General features: G+C 46.5%; 1 protein-coding gene across 7 annotated transcripts in view; it reads right to left on the minus strand.

Annotated features, from left to right (window-relative positions):
- IL15 (interleukin 15) overlaps positions 1 to 13,967 on the minus strand; it is a 137,911-nt gene extending 123,944 nt beyond the window's left edge. For 2 of the 7 annotated variants that reach the window (XM_056562911.1, XM_056562910.1), the window contains exon 1: positions 13,674 to 13,964. The gene's annotated coding sequence lies outside the window, so the exon portion shown is untranslated. Of the gene's footprint in view, positions 1 to 13,389; positions 13,624 to 13,669 lie in introns of those variants that run through there. The other 5 variants (XM_056562912.1, XM_056562905.1, XM_056562909.1 and 2 more) reach the window with 5 other exon arrangements.
- Between the last annotated feature and the right edge of the window lie 1,621 nt (positions 13,968 to 15,588).

Raw genomic sequence — 15,588 nt, forward strand, 5'->3', positions numbered from 1 at the left:
TTTATTGGGGAGGGGGGCTGTGTAGGGGTATGTGTATATGTAGTGTTTTTTACTTTTTATTTTATTTTGTGTTAGTGTAGTGTAGTGTTTTTAGGGTACAGTCGCACGGGCGGGGGGTTCACAGTAGTTTTTCGCTGGCAGTTTGAGCTACGGCAGAAAATTTGACGCAGCTCAAACTTGCAGCCGGATACTTACTTTAATCCTCCGCCCATGTGAGTGTACCCTGTACGTTCACATTGGGGGGGGGGAACATCCAGCTGTTGCAAAACTACAACTCCCAGCATGTACGGTCTATCAGTGCATGCTGGGAGTTGTAGTTTTGCAACCGCTGGAGGCTCCGTTTTGGAAACAGTGGCGTACCAGACATTTTTCATTTTTATTGGGGAGGGGAGGGGGGCTGTGTAGGGGTATGTGTATATGTAGTGTTTTTTTACTTTTTATTTTATTTTGTGTTAGTGTAGTGTAGTGTTTTTAGGGTACAGTCGCACGGGCGGGGGGTTCACAGTCGTTTCTCGCTGGCAGTTTGAGCTGCGGCAGAAATTTTGCCGCACCTCAAACTTGCAGCCGGATACTTACTGTAATCCTCCGCCCATGTGAGTGTACCCTGTACGTTCACATTGGGGGGGGGGGGACATCCAGCTGTTGCAAAACTACAACTCCCAGCATGTACGGTCTATCAGTGGATGCTGGGAGTTGTAGTTTTGCAACAGCTGGAGACACACAGGTTGTGAAACACCGAGTTTGGTAACAAACTCAGTGTTTTGCAACCAGTGTGCCTTCAGCTGTTGCAAAAGCTACAACCCCCAGCATGTACGGACAGCGGAAGGGCATGCTGGGTGTTGTAGTTATGCAACAGCTGGAGGCATACTACTTTGGCTGGGGATGCTGGGGATTGTAGTTATGCAACAGCTGGAGACACACTGGTTTGCTACTTAACTCAGTGTGCCTTCAGCTGTTGCAAAACTACAACTCTCAGCAGTCACCGACAGCCAACGGGCATGCTGGGAGTTGTAGTTATGCAACCACCAGATGCACCACTACAACTCCCAGCATGCACTTTAGCTGATTGTGCAAGCTGGGAGTTGTAGTTACACAACAGCTGAAGGTGCACTTTTCCATAGAAAGAATGTGCCTCCAGCTGTTGCAAAACTACAAGTCCCAGCATGCCCATAAGGGCATGCTGGGAGTTGTGGTGGTCTGCCTCCTGCTGTTGCATAACTACAGCTCCCAGCATGCCCTTTTTGCATGCTGGGAGCTGTTGCTAAGCAACAGCAGGAGGCTGTCACTCACCTCCAGCGATCCTCGCCGCACAGGTCAGTCCCTCGTCGTCTCCGCCGCCGCCGCTTCTCCTGGGGCCCCGATCCCAACAGGGGCGCCGGGGATCGGGGTCCCCAGCACCCGGGGTGCACGTCCCGCACCCGCTCACGTCCTCCAGAAGAGGGGCGGAGCGGGTTGCGGGAGTGACACCCGCAGCAGGCGCCCTGATTGGTCGGCCGGTAATCCGGCCGACGAATCAGGGCGATCGTGAGGTGGCACCAGTGCCACCTCACCCCTGCTGCCTCTGGCTGTTCGGGGCCGTCTCTGACGGCCCCGATCAGCCAATAATTCCGGGTCACCGGGTCACTGGAGACCCGATTGACCCGGAATCCGCCGCAGATCGCTGGACTGAATTGTCCAGCGATCTGCGGCCATCGCCGACATGGGGGGTCATAATGACCCCCCTGGGCGATATGCCCCGATGCCTGCTGAACGATTTCAGCAGGCATCGGGGACCGGCTCCGCTCCAGATGGTTGCGGGGGGCCGGTAAAACACATGACGTTCTCATACGTCATGTGTCCTTAAGGACTCGGAAATGGAGACGTATGAGAACGTCATGTGTCCTTAAGGGGTTAAAAACGCATACGGTTTACTTTTTCCCATACTGTTCCATCCGTTTTTTGCCATACGGTTTTCTTTAGAAAAACGGATTGAAAACAGTATTTCAAAAACGTGATGTGAACCCAGCCTGAGTTGGATGCAGAATTTCCACAAAGAATCCACAGCACACCCGTCTTGTGTAAAATCACCAGAAAATGCATAAAACTTCAAAAATGCATAAGACACATAGTATAATGGGAATATCTGCACTTCTTTTGTGTTCTGGATTGATTTTTTGGGCATAGTTTACAAAGACTGATGCTAAATATTTACCATAATACAGCAGTGTAAAAGTGGCCTTACTTTGGATTTGCTACCTACAGCAGTATTTTGAGTGACTCGCTGGTGCCTTCATTTAGAACACATGCTTACACTCCCTACATACTAACATGTCATAAATTATAACACTTGTTGCAGCTACAAAAAAAGGGCTTACATCTTGGTATCATAATAAAGCCCAGAATCTCTATACTTTATGATGATACTATGTGCAATATTCCAGGTGTAGTATTCAGCATGATGCACTAGTGTGAACTCAGCCAGCAGCATGTAAAGTTTTACTTACTGTATTTTTCGCCCTATAGGACGCACCAGCGTATAAGACGCACCCAATTTATAGGTGCAAAATCTAAAAAAAATAAGATTTTGAACCCAATAGTGGTCTTCAACCTGCGGACCTCCAGATGTTGCAAAACTACAACCCCCAGCATGCTGGGAGTTGTAGTTTTGCAACATCCGGAGGTCCGCAGGTTGAAGACCACTGCATAGGAGGTAATACTCGCGTGTCCCCGTCGCTCCGGATCCGTCACCGCTGTCCTGGATGTCGCTCCATCGCTGTCGCCGTGTCCCCGTCGCTCCGGAACGTCTCTGCTGCCGGACGGGTATCCTCGCTCTCCGTCGCCGTCATCACGTTGCTACGCACGCCGACGCACGTACGCGACGACGTGATGACGAGGAAGGAGAGCGCCGGCCATACAGGGGATCCCTGAACGGAAAAGACACCGAGGAGGCAGGTAAGGTCCCTCCCGGTGTCCTGTAAGCACTAACCCGGCTATTCAGTCGGGCTGTTCGGGACCACCGCGGCGGTCCTGAACAGCCCGACTGAACAGTCGGGTTAGTGTCACTTTCCCTTCAGTCGCGGCAGTCAGCTTTGAGCGCCACGTCTGAAGGGTTAATACAGGGCATCACTGCGATCGGTGATGTCCTGTATTAGCCGCGGGTCCCGGCAGTTGATGGCCGCAGGGACCGCCGCGATAAGGGTGTATTCGCCATATAAGACGCACCGACTTTTTCCCCCCAGTTTTGGGGAAGAAAAAGTGCGTCTTATACGGAGAAAAATACGGTACTTTATATACTGGTGTTTTGGACTCTGTCCCAATTAAGCATGTGACAGATTCATCAAGATGCATATTCTGTTGTGATAAATCTACTGGTGTCTTAACTCCTAAATGACTAGGCCTTAAAAGGCCTTAAAGCGTTAAAAGGGTACTCCGGTGGAAATCCAATTTTTTTTTTTACATATATCAACTGGTGCCAAAAAGTTAAACAGATTTGTAAATTGCTTAATTACTATTTCAAAATCTTAATCATTCCAGTACTTATCAGCTGCTGTATGCTCCACAGGAAGTTGAAGGGTTCTATTCTGTCTGACCACAGTGCTCTCTGCTGACACCTCTGTCCATGTCAGGAACTGTCCAGAGCAGGAAAGGTTTGCTATGGGGATTTGCTTGTACTCTGGACAGTTCCTGACATGGACAAAGGTGTCATCAGAGAGCACTGTGGTCAGACAGAAAAGAACCATTCAACTGTTGATCGCACAGGATCTCACTCCTGAGATTCACTGCGATTGTAAGATATAAGCCTAGATAGCAGGCTATATTGTGCTCCACTCCCCACTGGACGATTCAACGTTTTCCCTGAATAGAGATTACAATTTTACAACATTGTTTCATAGTTATAATGCATTAGAAAACTCCTATATGCTAATACACTATGCCATTATGACACAGACTGATGCTACAGCTAAATTTGCTATGCCCTAGTATTAGGCACATCAAACAGACAGCCATGAGGTCCTTTCTAGGTCCCAATGGCGTACTACAGAGCGTTTTCTGCAAGCGGATTTGTGCCACATAGCAGGGAATCTTTCTTGATTATGCCACAGTCCTGGACCCAAGCAATCAAAGTGTTAAACTCTTTATAGTGGATGACATGCTGATCAGTAGGGATCTGACCACTAGGACCTCCACCGATCACAACAACAGAGTGATGCGGTCAGCGTTCCAATTCATTTCTATGGGGCTTCCAAACACTGCCAAGCTCCGAAGTACAATACTTTCATTTAGGGGAAACTTTCCTCCATTTTTATGATCAGGGGACCCACTGATCAGCTTATTATTTAGGGAATCAGTTTGCTAGGTAGGAATACCCCTTTAACATTGAAGACCTATTCACCCCTGTGTGATCACCTAAACAACAAAAGATCGGGCACTATAATAGATCTATATTTATTGCAGTTCCTGGTAATCCTTTACCAGCAACGCCTAGCTGCCTGACATGTGTCACAAATGTACATGCCCTTACCCACAGACACGTGACCTAAATACCCCAGTGTGGGGGGGAGAATAAGTTTTGTGCTGCAAATGATACACCGATATATGTGATCATAAGTTAAAGAGAAGGCCAAATTAAAAACAATGAAACAAGTCTGATATTAACGCGTTGCCAACAATACAGACGAACCTTAGCATTAGAGATGAGCGAACTTACAGTAAATTTGATTCGTCACGAACTTCTCGGCTCAACAGTTAATGACTTATCCTGCGTAAATTAGTTCAGCCTTCAGGTGCTCCGGTGGGCTGGAAAAGGTGGATACATTCCTAGGAAAGAGTCTCCTAGGACTGTATCCACCTTTTCCAGCCCACCGGAGCACCTGAAAGCTGAACTAATTTATGCAGGAAAAGTCATCAACTGCCGAGCCGAGAAGTTCGTGGCGAATCGAATTTACTGTAAGTTCGCTCATCTCTACTTAGCATCTATGCCCAAAAAAATACGTGGCCATATCCATGGAAATAAAACAAAGAAAGGTTTCAACTGAATGACAGTGATCTTGAAATCAGAGTGTACCTGCAGTGTCCACAAAGTATAGACTTGGCATAGTGACACGGCGGAGTTTTGATCAGTGAAAGCGCAGGTGCTGATCGCTGGAGCAAACAAGGAGAATTTCTCAGCTGAGTTGTTTGTCCCTCCGGCATGTTTGTCTCTCCTCTAAGAAAAGCTTTCCCTTTATTTCAATGATTAGGGAAGATGATCAGGGGTCTCCACAATTGGAACCCCACTGGACCAAACTTCTGACATCACCAAGATATGACAGAAGTTTTCAGAGTTTACAGGTACACTTTAAAGAATACCTGTCACCAAATAAAACTTTTAATATAGTGTTCCTTGTGTAATTAGCAGACACTTTCCCATTCACTTGCTTGTAAAATGATCAACATAAATATATGTTTAAAATGTAATATAAAAAATGGCCACTAGGTGGCTCTGTTCTGTTCCCTGCCACAATTAATACAAGGAGTTTAGTCTCTTACCCGCCTGGCAGGAGTCCGAACTCAGGAAGTGCTTCTCTGCACTGAGCTTGATTGTCAGCTGCACAAAAAGTGAAAGCTCCACAGATTCTCACAGAAGCCACACAGACTGAAAGCATCAGGAGAGCCTCACTGAAATCTGCACAGACTGAAACATGCACAGAGCCTATGGCCTTCTTTTCATCACAATGCTGCAACAATGTGAGGGCAGAAGTGGTCCCCCAGCAGGCTTCAGTGATGTCATGCCTGCTGAGAAACAACCACTTTCTCCTGCTGGGAAATTGCACTATGCGAGCAAGAAGAAAGGTCTGATACAGAGCTTTTTAAAGCTCTGAAATAGTTTTTAAGGGCAGGAGGGGTGTTAGGAGTAGTTAGGGAACATAGCCTGAGTTAGTTTAGAACAGTTTATTTGGTGACAGGTACTTTTTAACCCCTTAAGGACTCAGCCCATTTGGGCCTTAAGGAATCAGACAATTTTATTTTTACATTTTCTTTTTTCCTCCTTGCCTTCTAAAAACCATAACTCTTTCATATTTTCATCCACAAACTTTTTAACCCCTTAAGGACGGAGCCCATTTTCACCTCTAGGACGAAGCCCTTTTTTGCAAATCTGACCACTGTCACTTTAAACATTAATAACTCTGGAATGCTTTTAGTTATCATTCTGATTCTGAGATTGTTTTTTCGTGACATATTCTACTTTAACATAGTGGTACATTTTTGTGGTAACTTGTATCCTTTCATGGTGAAAAATCCCAAAATTTGATGAAAAAATTTACAATTTTGCATTTTTCTAACTTTGAAGCTCTCTGCTTGTAAGGAAAATGGATATTCCAAATCATTTTTTTGGGATTCACATATACAATATGTCTACTTTATGATTGCATCATAAAATTGACAAGTTTTTACTTTTGGAAGACGCCAGAGTGCTTCAAAGTTCAGCAGCAATTTTCCAATTTTTCACAAAATTTTCAAACTCGCAATTTTTCAGGTACCAGTTCAGGTTTGAAGTGGATTTGAAGGGTCTTCATATTAGAAATACCCCATAAATGACCCCATTATAAAAACTGCACCCCAAAAAGTATTCAAAATGAAATTCAGTAAATGTTTTAACCCTTTAGGTGTTTCACAGGAAAAGCAGCAAAGTGAAGGAGAAAATTCAAAATCTTCATTTTTTACACTTGCATGTTCTTGTAGACCCAATTTTTGAATTTTTACAAGGGGTAAAAAGGAGAAAATGTATACTTATATTTGTAGCTCAATTTCTCTCGAGTAAGGACATACCTCATGTGTCTACGTAAAGTGTTCGGCGGACGCAGTAGAGGGCTCAGAAGCGAAGGAGCGACAAGGGGATTTTAGAGAGTACGTTTTTCTGAAATGGTTTTTGGGGGGCATGTCGCATTTAGGAAGCCCCTATGGTGCCAGAACAGCAAAAAAAAAAACACATGGCATACCATTTTGGAAACTAGACCCCTTGAGGAACATAACAAGGAATAAAGTGAGCCTTAATACCCCACAGGTGTTTCACGACTTTTGCATATGTAAAAAAAAATAAAATGTTTCACTAAAATGTTGATTTTCCCCCAAATTTCACATTTTTTAAAGGGTTAATAGCAGAAAAGACCCCCCAAAATTTGTAACCCCATCTCTTATGAGTATGGAGGTACCCCATAAGTGGACCTGAAGTGCACTGCGGACGAACTACAATGCTCAGAAGAGAAGGAGTCATATTTGGCTTTTTGAGAGCAAATTTTGCTCGGGGGGGCATGTTGCATTTAGGAAGCCCCTATGGTGCCAGGACAGCAAAAAATACCCACATGGCATACCATTTTGGAAACTAGACCTCTTGAGGAACATAACAAGGGATAAAGTGAGCCTTAATACCCCACAGGTGTTTCACGACTTTTGCATATGTAAAAAATAATAATAATAATTTCACTAAAATGTGGGTTTCCCCCCAAATTTCACATTTTTGCAAGGGTTAATAGCAGAAAAGACCCCCCCCAAAATTTGTAACCCCATCTCTTCTGAGTATGGAGTACCCCATAAGTGGACCTGAAGTGCACTGCGGGCGAACTACAATGCTCAGAAGAGAAGGCATCATATTTGGCTTTTTGAGAGCAAATTTTGCTCGGGGGGCATGTCGCATTTAGGAAGCCCCTATGGTGCCAGAACAGCAAAATATCCCCCACATGGCATACCATTTTGGAAACTAGACCCCTCACAGAATGTAATGAGGAGTACAGTGAGCATTTCCACCCCCCTCCCCCCCACTGGTGTCTGACAGATCTTTGGAACAGTGGGCTGTGCTAAATTTTTCATTTTCACGGACCACTGTTCCAAAGATCTGTCAGACACCTGTGGGGCGTAAATTCTCACTGTACCCCTCATTACATTCCGTGAGGGGTGTAGTTTCCAAAATGGGGTCACATGTGGGTGTGTTTTTTTTTTGCATTTGTCAGAACCGCTGTAACAATCAGCCACCCCTGTGCAAATCACCTCAAATGTACATGGCGCACTCTCCCTTCTGGGCCTTGTTGTGCGCCCCCAGAGCACTATGCGCCCACATATGGGGTATCTCCGTACTCGGGAGAAATTGCATTACAAATTTTGGGGGGCGCTTTTCCCTTTTACCTCTTGTGAAAATGAAAAGTATAGGGCAACACCAGCATGTTAGTGTAAACATTTTAATTTTTTTACACTAACATGCTGGTGTAGACCCCAACTGTTCCTTTTCATAAGGGGTAAAAGGAGAAAAAGCCCCCCAAAATTTGTTAGGCAATTTCTCCCGAGTACGGCGATACCCCATATGTGACCCTATTCTGTTGCCTTGAAATACGACAGGGCTCCAAATTTTGGGGGGCGCTTTTCCCTTTTACCTCTTGTGAAAATGAAAAGTATAGGGCAACACCAGCATGTTAGTCTAAACATTTTAATTTTTTTACACTAACATGCTGGTGTAGACCCCAACTGTTCCTTTTCATAAGGGGTAAAAGGAGAAAAAGCCCCCCAAAATTTGTTAGGCAATTTCTCCCGAGTACGGCGATACCCCATATGTGACCCTATTCTGTTGCCTTGAAATACGACAGGGCTCCAAAGTGAGAGCGCCATGCGCATTTGAGGCCTGAATTAGGGACTTGCATAGGGGTGGACATAGGGGTATTCTATGCCAGTGATTCCCAAACAGTGTGCCTCCAGCTGTTGCTAAACTCCCAGCATGCTTGGACAGTCAATTGCTGTCCAGAAATGCTGGGAGTTTTTGTTTTGCAACAGCTGGAGGCTCCATCTTAGAAACACTGCCATACAATACGTTTTTCATTTTTATTGGGGAGGGGGGGTGGTGGGGGGGGCAGTGTACGTGTGTATATGTAGTGTTTTACTCTTTATTTTATGTTAGTGTAGTGTAGTGTTTTTAGGTTACATTCACACTGGCGGCAGATTACACTGAGTCTCCCGCTAGGAGTTTAAGCTGCGGCGTAAAATTTGCCGCAGCTCAAATTTGTAGCGGGGAACTCACTGTAATCCACCGCCAGTGTGAATGTAGCCTGTACATTCACACGGGAGGGGGGTCAAAACTACAACTCCCAGCATGCACTGACAGACCATGCATGCTGGGAGTTGTAGTTTTGCAACATCTGGAGGCACACTGGCTGGAAAACCTTGAGTTAGGTTCTATGAGTATTTTCCAACCAGTGTGCCTCCAGCTGTTGCAAAACTACAACTCCCAGCATGTACTGATTGCGGAAGGGCATGCTGGGAGATGTAGTTATGCAATGGCTGGAGGCACGCAAGTACAACTCCCATAGGGACCTATAACACTGCACACACTGATCTCTTACACAGATCACTGGCGTGTATTAACATCTCAGGCACGGAGCAGTCATTCGTTGATCGGACACCGAGGAGGCAGGTAAGGGCCCTCCCGGTGTCCTGTAAGCTGTTCGGGACGCCGAGATTTCACCGCGGCGGTCCCGAACAGCCCGACTGACTAGCCGGGATAGTTTCACTTTCACTTTAGAAGCGGCGGTCAGCTTTGACCGCCGCTTCTAAAGGGTTAATACCGCACATTGCCGTGATCGGCGATGTGTGGTATTAGCCGCGGGTCCCGGACGTTGATGAGTGCCGGGACCGACGCGATGTGATGCGGGGTCGCAGCGCGCCCCCGCTTCATATCGCGGGAGCCGGCGCAGGATGTAAATATACGTCCTGCGTATAATAGCAATTGGCAATCATTTGATTGCTAATACTGTTCAGTGCTATGCATAGGGCATAGCACTGATCAGTGTTATCGGCTATCTTCTGCTCTGGTCTGCTCAATCACAGACCAGAGCAGAAGACGCCGGGAGACGGATGGAGGCAGGTCAGGGGACCGCCATTACAGATGATTGGATCGCCGCGGCAGCGCTGCGGGCAATCCGATCGTCCACATTATGTGCCGCACTTCTGCAAATGCTGTGATCTGTATTGATAACGGTATCTGAGGGGGTTAATGGCGGACATCCGCACAACCCATTACCTATCAGCAGCCGAGACCTGCCGCGCATGACCCGAGTATCGCACCGATGCTCACGGTTATGTATAGGATGTAAATGTACGTCCTGGTGCGTTAAGTACCACCTCACCAGGATGTACATTTACGACCTGCGTTGTTAAGGGGTTAAGGGATGAATACAATCAGTGATATTGGAAAGTTGTATCATATTTACATACCTCTATTTTCTGAATATGAATTAGCATAAGTGGCACAGAGTAAATATATGTGGAGAACCCGCTTTTCTCTAGAAGTCATGTCTATACTATGAAGCTTACACTGTGGCTACATATAGGCTTGGTTCACATAAAACTGATCTAAATTATGCTAGAATGTTTCACTTGTCACCAGGCTTTTTCACTACAGAGGTGTCAGAGCTGCATAGGAAAGCACTGCAAGATGCAGTTTCTTATTCGGCATCCCTACTGGCATGCAATCCTATTAAGAACAATGGGGGAGATTTACCGTATTTATCGGCGTATAACACGCACTTTTTAGGCTAAAATTTTTAGCCTAAAGTCTGTGTGCGTGTTATACGCCGATACACCCCCAGGAAAGGCAGGGGGAGAGAGGCCGTCGCTGCCCGCTTCTCTCCCCCTGCCTTTCCTGGGGTCTAGAGCGCTGCTGTCGGCCCTTTTCTCCCCCTGGTTATCGGCGCCGCTGCCCGTTCTGTCCCCCTGACTATCGGTGCCGGCGCCGATTGCCAGGGAGAGAGAAGCGGCGCCGACAGCCAGGGGGAGAGAAGGGGCAGCGGCACCCATTGCCGGCGCCGCTGCCCTGTTGCCTCCCCCCATCCCCGGTGGCATAATTACCTGAGTCCGGTCCGCGCTGCTCCAGGCCTCCGTCGTGCGTCCCCGGCGTCATTGCTATGCGCTGAACGGCGCGGCGCATGACGTCAGAGCGCCGCGCCGTGCATAGCAACGACGCTGGGGACGCACGACGGAGGCCTGGAGCAGCGCGGACCGGACTCAGGTAATTATGCCACCGGGGATGGGGGGAGGCAACGGGGCAGCGGCGCCGGCAATGGGTGCCGCTGCCCCTTCTCTCCCCCTGGCTGTCGGCGCCGCTTCTCTCCCCCTGGCTATCGGCGTCGGCACCGATAGTCAGGGGGACAGAACGGGCAGCGGCGCCGATAACCAGGGGGTGAGAAGGGCCGACAGCAGCGCTCTAGACCCCAGGAAAGGCAGGGGGAGAGAAACGGGCAGCGACGGCCTCTCTCCCCCTGCCTTTCCTGGGGGTATATCGGGGTATACACGCGCACACATGCACCCTCATTTTTTCATGGATATTTGGGTAAAAAACTTTTTTTACCCAAATATCCTTGGTAAAATGAGGGTGCGTGTTATAGGCCGGTGCCTGGTATACCCCGATAAATACGGTATTAAAGAAGAAAAGTTGACCAGTTACCATTTTTAAAAGAGCCTCTCAAAAATGAAAGAAGTGATCTGATTGGTTGCTATGGGCAACTGGGCAACTTTTTCTCTTCATAAGGTTTTGATAAATCTCCCCCAATGAGATCACTTGTAGGAATAGCTTTTATGTGCTTTTATACTACTAACGTGTGGTGTTTTACTACCATGCAATCCAGCTATCCTGGATTGCCACTGTCCGTGGGCCCTATATGGGTTGGCCTAACCCTGGTGGATCAAAGGATTTAGCTCCATTTATTTTATGCATGCTGCACCAAATTCGGTCAAAACGTGTGTGTGTTTACACCACATTTGAACCCCTTTAACAACTAAGGATGAACGTGTATGTCCATAGGTGCTAAAAGGCTTTGAAGCGAGGTCAGGAGCATCATTACGACATCTAAACCATAAAATGACAGTAGTCGGTGGTTTAGGGGCACTCATCAGAACCCCTGCAGTACAATTTCAGGGTTCTGATGAGTCAAGATAGCAGCCTTAGGTCTCCTACTCACCTCTGTGCAGCTCCCTGCGAACAGTCTACCTGAGGCAGCCTATATGTGTAGAGAGCCGATAATTCTGATCAGTGCTATGTATTGCATAGCACTAAACAGTACAAGCAATTAAAAGCCTGCATAAGCGATGTACACGTGATTTTTAAAGTCTCCTATGGGGACTTTAAAAAGTTCCTTTCCCATATACAAGTAAAAAAAAATGTAAACAATAAAAAAAGAAAAAAATGAACATATTTGGTAGTGCCCCTTGCGGAAACATAAAATAATACCAAGCGCCAGAATTGCTGATTTTTGGACAATTCATACACTAGAAAAAAAAAATGTAACAAAAAGGAATTAAAAAGTCCCATGTAAATAAAAAAGTTGTATTTATCAAAGCTACACATCACTGCAAAAAGTGCACTGCAAATATACAGCCCTGTATATGGAAAAATAAAATAAAAAAGTCATAGGGGTCAGAAAAGAGCAATTTTAAGTACAGTGACTCCCCGACCTACGACGGCCCCGACATACGATCATTTCAACATGCGATGGCCTCTCAGAGGGCTCCAGCGCGTCCTCTTCGCGATCCCCTGCATCGTGGGCGCTCTCCATCGTCATCATCACGTCGCTGCGCACGCCGTCCCGTCATTCAATAGTAGCGGCGTGCGTAACGACGGGATGGCGGCGTCGGAGAGCGAGGATGCCGGGGAAGCAGAGGTCTTGCCGAAGCGTCGGGTACACCCCGGGGATGCGGCGACAGTGATGGACGGCAACATCCAGGGCAGTGGTGACGGTCCGGAGTGGCGGGGACACGTGAGTACAACCTTTAATACCAGTGGTCTTCAACCTGCGGACCTCCAGATGTTGCAAAACTACAACTCCCAGCATGCCCAGACAGCTGCAAGCTGGGTGTTGTTGTTTTGCAACATCTGGAGGTCCGCAGGTTGTAGACCACTGTCCTATACTTTGCATTGCACGGATCCCTCAACATACGATGGTTTCAACAAACGATGGAACGGATTACCATCGTATGTTGAGGGACCACTGTATACTTATTTTCTTTAAAAAAAAAAATTTACAATTTTTTAAAAAGTAGTAAAATAAATCAAAACCTATATAAATCTGGTATCGTTGTAATCGTGCTGACCTAAAGAATAAAGATAACATGTCTAAAGTGAACTGCATAGAAACAAAACTCCCCAAAGGGTGCAAAAAATGTTTTGTTAATTTCGTCCCAGAGATATTTCTTGGAGCTTTGCAGTACATTTTGTGGTAAAATGAGTGATTTCATTACAAAATACAAATGGTCGCACATAAAACAAGCCCTCTTATGGGTGTGTAGGTGGAAAGTTGAAATTCTGTTATGGCTATTAGAAGGCGAAGAGGAAACACATTCCTCACTTTTGCCTATACACTAAAAGTGCATAAAATGTGCCAGATTTTTTATTACCTTTGTCAAAGTTCCCCAACGTGTGGTTCTCCAGCTATTTCTACACGACAACTCCCAATATGGCTGTCAGGGTATGATGGGAGTTGTCCTTTTGCAGAGTTTGGGAAGGTTGCCTTACAGCCTGTCCGATGAGGAGCACGGTGCATGACAGGTGTCAGCCAGGACGCCTCTGTTTACCCCCATGTATGACTTCTCAGTACAGCCCTGCAGCGGGAGTCACAGTACACAGGCCACTGTGGGCGCCATGTACTTCCCTGCAGTGAAGAAGGTTGTCACGTACTTACGGCTACATTTCTTCGCCACTTGAATGCACAGAAAACTTTTCCCGGTCGTCAGCAGCTATATGCAGCAGAAGGCTCCGGGTCCACAGCGGCGGCGGCGGGCGGATTCCTATATCTTAGCTTCCTGCTTCTTAGTGAGCGGGCAGCGCCGTCCTGTATGTGAGGAGCACAAGAAGTCATGAAGCGTCTGCTCCCGGTGCTGTGCCGAGTCTTCCCGCCCCTTACAGAAAGGCGCCTGTGCCGTGCCCATGAGCGTACTCACAGCCCATGCCAGCCTGATACTATGTTGCTTTTTCTGTGTCCGCTGGCATTTCAGTCTGTTTACACACCGGGTTCCTGGTATTGAGGCGGCTTTTGTAGCAGTTTATTCTGTTCGGTGCACTGTGCTCTGCGTTGTCAGCCCCTTCATTGCCACATGTTTGGGGTAAGGACATTTCTATGGACAGGGCTAGCACAAGGTATCTTGGTGCCCAAATGGGCAGATAGCATCCCCATACCCCCAAACATACACACACTGACAGTGCAAAACATCCTGATAAAAGAGAATCTCATTGTAGAAACAAATATAATCCAAACAACTAATAACTTACATGATTAACCCCTTAAGGACTCAGGGTTTTTCCGTTTTTGCACTTTCGTTTTTTCCTCCTTACCTTTTAAAAATCATAACCCTTTCAATTTTCCACCTAAAAATCCATATTATGGCTTATTTTTTGCGTCGCCAATTCTACTTTGCAGTGACATTAGTCATTTTACCCAAAAATGCACGGTGAAACGGAAAAAAAAAATTATTGTGCGACAAAATCTTAAAAAAAATGCCATTTTGTAAATTTTGGGGGCTTCCGTTTCTACGCAGTGCATATTTCGGTAAAAATGACACCTTATCATTATTCTGTAGGTCCATACGGTTAAAATGATACCCTACTTATATAGGTTTGATTTTGTCGCACTTCTGGGAAAAATCATAACTACATGCAGGAAAATGTATACGTTTAAAAATGTCATCTTCTGACCCCTATAACTTTTTTATTTTTCCACGTACAGGGCGGTATGAGGACAAATTTTTTGCGCCGTGATCTGAAGTTTTTATCGGTATGATTTTTGTTTTGATCGGACTTTTTGATCACTTTTTATTCATTTTTTAATGGTATAAAAAGTGACCAAAATATGCTTTTTTGGACTTTGGAATTTTTTTGCGCGTACGCCATTGACCGTGCGGTTTAATTAATGATATATTTTTATAGTTCGGACATTTACGCACGCTGCGATACCACATATGTTTATTTATTAATTTTTTTACACTGTTATTTTTTTTTATGGGAAAAGGGGGGTGATTCAAACTTTTATTAGGGAAGGGGTTAAATGACCTTTATTAACACTTTTTTTTTACATTTTTTTTGCAGTGTTATAGGTCCCATAGGGACCTATAACACTGCACACACTGATCTCTCATCCTAATCACAGGCGTGTATTAACACGCCTGTGATCAGTGTTATCCGCGCTTGACTGCTCCTGCCTTGATCTCAGGCACGGAGCAGTCATTCGTCGATCGGACACCGAGGAGGCAAGTAAGGGCCCTCCCGGTGTCCGGTCAGCTGTTCGGGACGCCGCGATTTCACCGCGGCGGTCCCTAACAGCCCGACTGAGCAGCCGGGTCACTTTCACTTTAGAAGCGGCGGTCAGCTTTGACCGCCGCTTCTAAAGGGTTAATACCGCACATCGCCGCGATCGGCGATGTGTGGTATTAGCCGCGGGTCCCGGCCGTTGATGAGCGTCGGGACCGACGCGATATGATGCGGGATCGCGGCGCGATCCCGCTTCATATCGCGGGAGCCAGCGCAGGACGTAAATATACGTTCTGTGTCGTTAAGGGGTTAACCCCAGACATGGCCCATTTTGACCTTAAAGGAGAAATGTG

The sequence above is a fragment of the Hyla sarda genome, chromosome 1 (assembly GCF_029499605.1).
Source record: "Hyla sarda isolate aHylSar1 chromosome 1, aHylSar1.hap1, whole genome shotgun sequence".
Lineage (NCBI taxonomy): Eukaryota > Metazoa > Chordata > Amphibia > Anura > Hylidae > Hyla > Hyla sarda.